Source organism: Trichechus manatus, unplaced genomic scaffold, assembly GCF_000243295.1.
Source record: "Trichechus manatus latirostris isolate Lorelei unplaced genomic scaffold, TriManLat1.0 scaffold00049, whole genome shotgun sequence".
Classification (NCBI taxonomy): Eukaryota; Metazoa; Chordata; class Mammalia; order Sirenia; family Trichechidae; genus Trichechus; species Trichechus manatus.
Window position 1 is genome coordinate 11,394,356 of NW_004443985.1, and position 8,141 is coordinate 11,402,496.

The following is an 8,141-nucleotide window of genomic DNA, read 5'->3' on the forward strand; positions in this document are numbered from 1 at the left end:
TTTAACTTTTTTGTAGAGATATAACATATATAGTAAAGGACACAAATTTTTTTCTGCAAGTGAATCAGGTTTTATATATATATACACACACCTCTGAACTTCCACCCAGATCAAGATATAGGACATTCCTAGTAACCCAGATGGTTCCGTCATGCCCCCTCCTGGTCAAACCCCACCCCGAAAAGTAACCACTCTTTTTGCCTGTTTTTGAACGTTATATAAATGTAATCGTACAGTGTATACTTTCATATCTTGGCTTCTTTTGCCCAACATTATGGCTGTGAGATTTATCCATGTTGTATATATCTACACGTCTGCTCTCCTACTTCTAATGTAACATCATTTCTCTTCCTGAGTCTCAATTTCCTCATCTCTTAAAATAAAGTACCTTTCCTGCACAATTGTTTTCAGCATTAAAGATAACCTATATCAAACACTGACAGTGGGGTCTGCCACACAGTAGGCTGTTCACAAGTTATAGCTATTGTTACTGATGATTCATCTTTGTATCTTCTATTTTTCACTTTTAGAAAATTGTTCTTTTGAACTATTATTACACTATATTCAGTGTTTTTTGTTTTGTTTTGTTTTTTTATATCTGATAGTTCAGGGACTCTGCCTTTAGGACTAAAATCTAGGTAACAGTATGTTTAAATCAGCATTATGTGAAAAACTCTTCAAATGAACAAAGGAGATTTAACAGAGTGTCCTATCACTTATCAGGTGAGAAAAAAGGTGTGAAAAAATCACCTCTCACTTCTGTGGAAAGCTTTCTATTTTATATTTTGTTTTCACTGGGTATTGTTTTCTAGGTGGCCTCCTTTGAGGCAGACCACAATTTTCTCTGGGGTCAGAGACTCTTATTCCTAAAACATAAAATGGTAATAAAAATAATGATAATTTTACGACACGACTTTTATTCTTCTTGGTCTTGTGCAGATGCTATGATTCTTTGTAGAATTTGACACAGGAGCTGACAAACTTGACAAACGAAAAACGGCAGTATTTTGAGTTGTACCTGGCTTTTGAAGTATCAGTGATATTCTAGTTAGATGGTCAGTTGCACTGAAAACATCTCAGGGAGCTTTTTTTTAGAGGAAATAGAGTCACGAAAACTTTAGTGATTTACACAAGATGTCTGCACTCTTAATCTGATAGGGGACAGGTGTCCTGAATTCAGTGTCCATGCCTTCCCAGAATCGAAGAACCTTCTATACACCGTGCTCTGTTCTGCGTCCTGGGGAAACAAAGGTAAATAAGTCAAGGCTGCTGCCCTAAAGGGCCTCACAGTCTAGAGGGAGAGAGACAAACAGATGAACAAATAATTACAATCCAACATGTTACAAAACTATATGGGAGCCTAGATGTCTTAGTTATCTAGTGCTGCTGTAACAGAAACACCACCAGTGGATGGTTTAAACAAGAAGAAATTCACTCTCTCCCAGTCTAGTAGGCCAGAAGTCCAAACCCAGGGTGTCAGCTCCGGGGGAAGGCTTTCTCTGTCTGTTGGCTCTGGAGCAAGGTCCTTGTCACCAATCTTCCCATGGACTAGGAACTTCTCCGCACAGGAATCCTGGATCCAAAGGACATGCTCAGCTCCCAGCACAGCTTTCTTGGTGGTATGAGGTCCCCACTCTCTGCTTGCTTCCCTTTCCTTTTATATGTTATAAGATAAAAGGTGGTGCAGGCCACACGCCAGAGAAACTCCCTTTATATTGGATCAGGAATGTGATCTTCTTAAGGGTGTTAGAATCCCACCCTAATTCTGTTTAACATAAAATTACAATCACAAACGGAGTACAACCACACAATACTGGGAATCATGGCCTAACCAAGTTGACACATATTTTTGGGAGACAGAATTCAATCCATGACACTAGAGGAGGGAGAAATTAATTCAGCCTCCAGAAAACTTCATATAAATACTTAAATTTGAAATGGGTTTAAAGATTAAGTAGCTATTCACCAGGAGAAGGAAAATGGAGTCTCAGTTGACTCTGTGTTATGGAGCCAGGTATCCCAAGGCATGGATGAAAGTCAAATGATTCTCTGCTCCTTAAGGGTAGAAACTGTGTCTTAGGCACCATTGCAGCACCAACGCCTTGCATAGGACTTGGCACCTGACGCTGTAAATGTTTGTTGCATAAGTTATTGCTAATGGCTGAATGTGAGGGCACCATGTGAAATTAATACAGGTCAAAGGACCCATTGATTATCCTCCTTAAGATCACTTCTATTCTTCTTCTTCGTGTCACCAACTCCTGCCTTAACTCAGGTTCTATTGTGTCTTTTCTAAACTTTTGCTACGGATACTTCCAGGCTCTACACACTCTAAGAGACGTTATCTCGTCAGGCAGTCTCTCACTTAGGAGCCTAGGTGGTGCAGTGGTTAAAACAATCGACTGCAAACCAAAAGTTCGGCAGTTTGAAACCACCAGTGGCTCTGCAGGAGAAAGATGTGGCAGTCTGCTTCTGTAGAAATTTACAGCCTCGGAAACCCTATGGGGTCGCTATGAGTCAGAATTGGACTTGACAGCAGTGGGTACCCTCTCACTCAGGACATGACACACGTTTTTGGTATTGTCTGCTTGGCATTGTGCTCTTCTTCTGGAAATTTCTCCTCCTCTATTGTATGGCTTCTACCACCACCCTCATGTCCTTGGATGACACCTCTCTTTAACCATGTTTTTGGTCCAACAATGAGTACTTGACCTAAAATGGGCCACTGAAGGTTGGCAGAGCAATATCGGTTGACACCACCAGAGGAACCCACCATGTGGAGGATGACAAAGAACATGAGCATGCCCATGGCCAGGAGCAACAGCCCCAGGATATCAACCCGCTCCATAGTTAACAGGTGTCAGAATTGCCAAGAAAGACATGACTTACACAGGCAGATGGAGTTTGCACCTCTAGTTGCAATTCTGAGGTTCAGCTTTCTTCCTGTCCTTTCTGTATCTTTGTTGTTCTTTAAGCCACCACAGACTTATATGTAGAACATCTCTTGTGCACCACTCCAAATCCTCTCAGCGCTTGTATGTGGCAACTAGTTCTTTTCAGGCATTGACCAACTTCATGTAGGTGCAACCTGACAGCGCCTTGCATCAAACTTGTGCCTTGTACCTCTCACTTTCTTCTCTGACACTATTGCATGAAACACCCATAGGGGCACTATCAGCAGCCACACATATACAACCTAGAAGTTAATGCCTGTGAGGTCACCTTGATCAATAGGGAGTGGAAGCCAATGGACAATTCTGAAACATTATATGACACTTCCAATTGTCTCATGGTATCAAGTACCAGTCACCTGCAAAGTGGGAAATGCAATAATGCATCTATGTATTATTCTTTCTCTTTCCCTTTTTCACTGCCTCTTGTCCCTCACTTTGGCTCCCTGGGATCTTATTTCACAATAATCCACCTGCATGCAATCGTTCATTATTTCCCCTTTTTTGTTGAAGCTGGTTTAAGTTGGTTCCTATCCCTTGCTACTTGAAGACATTGTCCTATTAATACAAGACCTGCAGTGATTCCCCGCATTACCCATAGGATAAGATCGTATAAGGAACAGAACTGGATGGGAACACATGGCAATCTGATCCAGAGTTCACATCCCTAGCTCCTCTGTTGCAGCGTAAATGTCATTCTCCCTCTTCCTGACTATCCAACTGTGCAACATGTCATTGGGAGTATATAAAACCCAGGAACAGGATATAGCCTTCTTTTCCAGGGTTACCCCAGACCATGATTTGCCTGTTCTTCGTCTGTTGTAATGTGCTGTTCTTTGCTTTTGTCCTACCTCGCTGGAAATCCCTCAGCTCAAAACGTTAGCCCCCAATATTCATCCCAGGGTCTTCCTTGAAGAACCATTCATCATGCTACCTTATCGGTCATACAATATCTCTGGATGCGGTTCCATACTCATAGCTTAGCTGTGCATCACATAGCTACAGGTAAGCTATAGACACAAAGGACCCAAAGAGCGAGACCAGCTCACCCAGCATCCCTACCAGTGCCTGAGACATAGAAGGCACTCATTAAATGTCTATTGAATTAATTTATAAAAACATTGATTTTTGTTTACTTGAAAGCAAATACTGGAGGCGAAACAATTGTTCACCTGATTTTGCTTAAATCACTATCAATCATGTATGATTCCTATACTGAATACATCTACAAATACTTCCCTTTACTCATTTGTATTATTGATTAGAAGCTTAGAAAACATAGACTTCATCGAGGCTGTGTCTAGAAACCACAATTTGTTTCACTGTCCACCTACTGTTGAAGATTTAGGTTGTTTCGCATTTTTCTTTTAAAATTAATGAGTCAGATATTCTAAAAAGAAATTTAACTCCGTTTATTTCTGAATGATAATTCCTAGAAGTGGAACTACTGTACCAATTACTCTTGAGAAATTGTCAACACTAGGTAGTCATTTTAAATATATTTTCTAAATTGACACAAAAAGGCATAGTGTTACCCTAAAGAAGATTGGAATAAAAGGGAAATTCCTCAGTATGATTTAGGGCATATATGAAAAGCCAACAGCCAACATTATACTTAATGGAGAAAGACTGAGAGCTTTCCCCTTGAGATCTGGAACAAGACAAGGGTGCCAGCTCTCACCACTTCTATTCAATATTGTATTAGAAGTCCTAACCAGAACCATAAGACAAGGAAAAGTAATAAAAGGTATCCAGTTTGGAAAAAAAGAAGTAAAATTATCTCTATTTGCAGATAATATGATCCTATATATAGAAAATACCAAAGAGTCCAAAAGAAAACTTCTAGAGCTAATAGAGGAATTTAGCAAAGTTGCAGAGTACAAGGTCAACAAACAAAAATCAGTTGGGTTTCTATATACCAGCAATGAGAAATCTAAAAGGGAAATTAGAGAAGCATTTCCATTTAAATAGCATCTAAGAGAATAAAATACTCAGGAATAAATCTAACCAAAGACATGAAGGACTTATACCATGAAACCTATAAAACTGCTGAAAGAGATTAAAGAAGACTTAAATGAATGGAAAGATGGTCCATGTTCATGGATTGGAAGACTTAATATTGTTAAGATGTCAATACTATCCAAAGCCATCTATAGATTCAATGCAATCCCAATAAAATTTCCAACAGCCTTCTTTACAGAAATAGAAAAAACAATCCTCAACTTTATATGGAATGGCAAGAAGCCCCAAATAGCTAAAGCAATGTTGAAAGAGAAGAACAAAGTAGGAGGACTTACACTTCCTGATTTTAAAACATACTATACAGCTACAGTAATCAAAGCAGCCTGGTACTGATATAACGATAGACACATTAACCAATGGAATAGAACTGGGAGTCCAGAAATAAATCCACACATCTATGACCAACTGATTTTTGACGAGGCTACTATTGGATGGGGAAAGAAGAGCCTCTTTGTCATAGATTGAACTGTGTCCCCCCAAAATATCTGTCAACTTGGCTAGGTCATGATTCCCAGTATTGTATGATTGTCTACCATTTTGTCATCTGATGTTATTTCCCTATGTGTTGTAAATCCTATCACTATGATGTTAATGAGATGGATTAGTAGTAGTTATACTGATGAAATCTACAAAATTAGATAGTTTCTTAAGCCAATTTCTTTTAAGATATAACAGAGAGAAGTGAGCAGAGAGACATGGGGACCTCATACCACCGAGAAAGAAGCACCGGGAGTAGAGTGTGTCCCTTGGACCTGGGGTTCCTGCACAGAGAAGCTTCTAGTACAGGGGAAGATTGATGACAAGGACCTTCCTCCAGAGCTGACAGAGAAAGCCTTCCCCTGGAGCTGAAGCTCTGAATTTGGACTTCTAGCCGACTAGATTGTGAGAGAATAAACTTCTGTTTGTTGAAGCCATCCACTTGTGATATTTCTGTTATAGCGGCACTAGATAACCAAGACACTCTTCAATAAATGGTGCTGGGAAAATTGGATTTCCACATGCAGGAAAATGAAGTAGGATCCATGCCTCACACTATCCACAAAAATAAATTCAAAATGGATTAAGAACCTAAATATGCAAACTAAAATCATAAAATTCTTAGAAGAAAAAGCAGGGCAACGCTGTCAGGCCTAGCTTTTAACAATGGATTATCTAATATAATAAAACCACAAACAGCAAAGGACCAAATAAATGGAACTCATAAAAATTAAAAAATTTGTTCATCAAAAGACTACCAAAAAAGTGAAAAGAGAAGCTACCAACTGGGACAATATCTTCGGAAACCATATGTCTGACAAGAACCTAATAACCAAAATATACACAGGCAGTTCCTGAGTTACAAACGAGTTCCATTCCTAAGTCTGTCTTTAAGTCAAATTTGTACGTAAGTCAGAACAGTTAGGTACGGTTCATATCTAACATCAGTTAGTCAAATGTTTGTCTTAGTATATACTACATAGTGGACCATTCTATGCAAAAAAAAATTGAACATTTCCAGGTACACTAAAACACCTTTGAAATAATAATACATGTTTTGATGCATGTTGCAAAGTAGCACACACTCATTATTATGAACCATTGTATGTACCTTGAATTTTTAATATAATAGGCTTTATGGGGGTTGGTTCATAAGTACAGGTTGTATGTAAGATGAACGTTCATAACCCAGGGACTGCCTTATAAAACTTTGACAACAAAAAGACGAATACCCAGTCATAAAATGGGCAAAAGACTTGAACAGACATTCACCAAAGAGGACATTCAAATGGCCACCAAACATTATTAAACATCATTAGCCACCAAAAAAAAAAAAAAAACAAACTGAAACCCATTGCCATGTAGTCGATTCTGACTCACAGTGACCATATAGGACAAAGTAGAACTGCCCGCATAGGGTTTCCAAGGAGCAGCTGGTGGATTAGAACTGCTGACCTTTTGGATAACAGCTGAGCTCTTAACCGCTATGCCACCAGGGCTCCAGTTAGCCATCAGAAGGATGCAAATCAAAACCACAGTGAGATACCATTTCACTCTCATTAGGATGGCTAAAAAAAAGCAGAAAACAACAAATATTGACGAGGATGTGGGGAAATTGGAAGCCTTACCCATTGCTGGTGGGAATGCAAAATGGTATAGTTGTTATAGAAAACAGTGTGGTGATTCCTCAGATAAGTACAAATAGAACTGCCGTATGACCCAGCAATTCCACTCCTAGGTATATACCCAAAAGACTTGAAAGCAGAGACTCAGAGACTTATACACCATTGTTCATTGTAGCACTATTCACAATGGACAAAAGGTGGAAACATAATTTTGTGGGATTTATTCATTATTAACTGTCTCTTTCTATAAAATAAGCTTCATGAGGTAAAGGATCATGTCTATTTATAATCACCATTGTAGTCTCAGGGCATAGAAATTATTTATTGAGTACCTAGCACATACCAAGCTGGAAGATGAATAAGGAAGACCGAAGAAGAATTGCACCTTTGAATTGTGGTGTTGGCAAAGAATATCAAATATACCATGGACTGCCAAAAGAACGAACAAATCCGTCTTGGAAGACGTACAACGAGAGTGCTCCTCGGAGGCAAGGATGGCGAGACTATGTCTCGCATACTTTGGACACATTATCAGGAGTGATCAGTTCCTGGAGAAGGACATTATGCTGGGTAAAGTAGAGGGTTGGCGAAAAAGATGAAGATCCTCAAGGAGATGGATTGACACAGGGGCTGCAACACTGGGCTCAAGCATAATAACGATTGTGAGGGTGGTGCAGGACCAGGCGGTGTTTCATGCTGTGGTACGTAGGGTTACTATGAGTCGGAACTAATTCGATGGCACCTAACAACAATAGCACATACCAAGCACTCATAGCAACCCTGTAGGACAGAGTAGAATTGCCCCATAGGGTTTCCAAGGCTGTAATTTTTATGGGAGCAGATCACCAGGTTTTTTTTCCTGCAGAGCTGGTAGGTTCAAACTTTCAACTTTTTGGTTAGCAGCCCGGCACTTAACCAGTACACCACCAGGGCTCTTTAAATGACTATACCAGAAAAAAAACCCGTTGCTATCGAGGCGATTCCGACTCCTAGCGACCCTATAGGACAGAGTAGAACATTGCCCCATAGGGTTTCCAAGGAGCAGCTGGTGGATTCGAACTGCTGA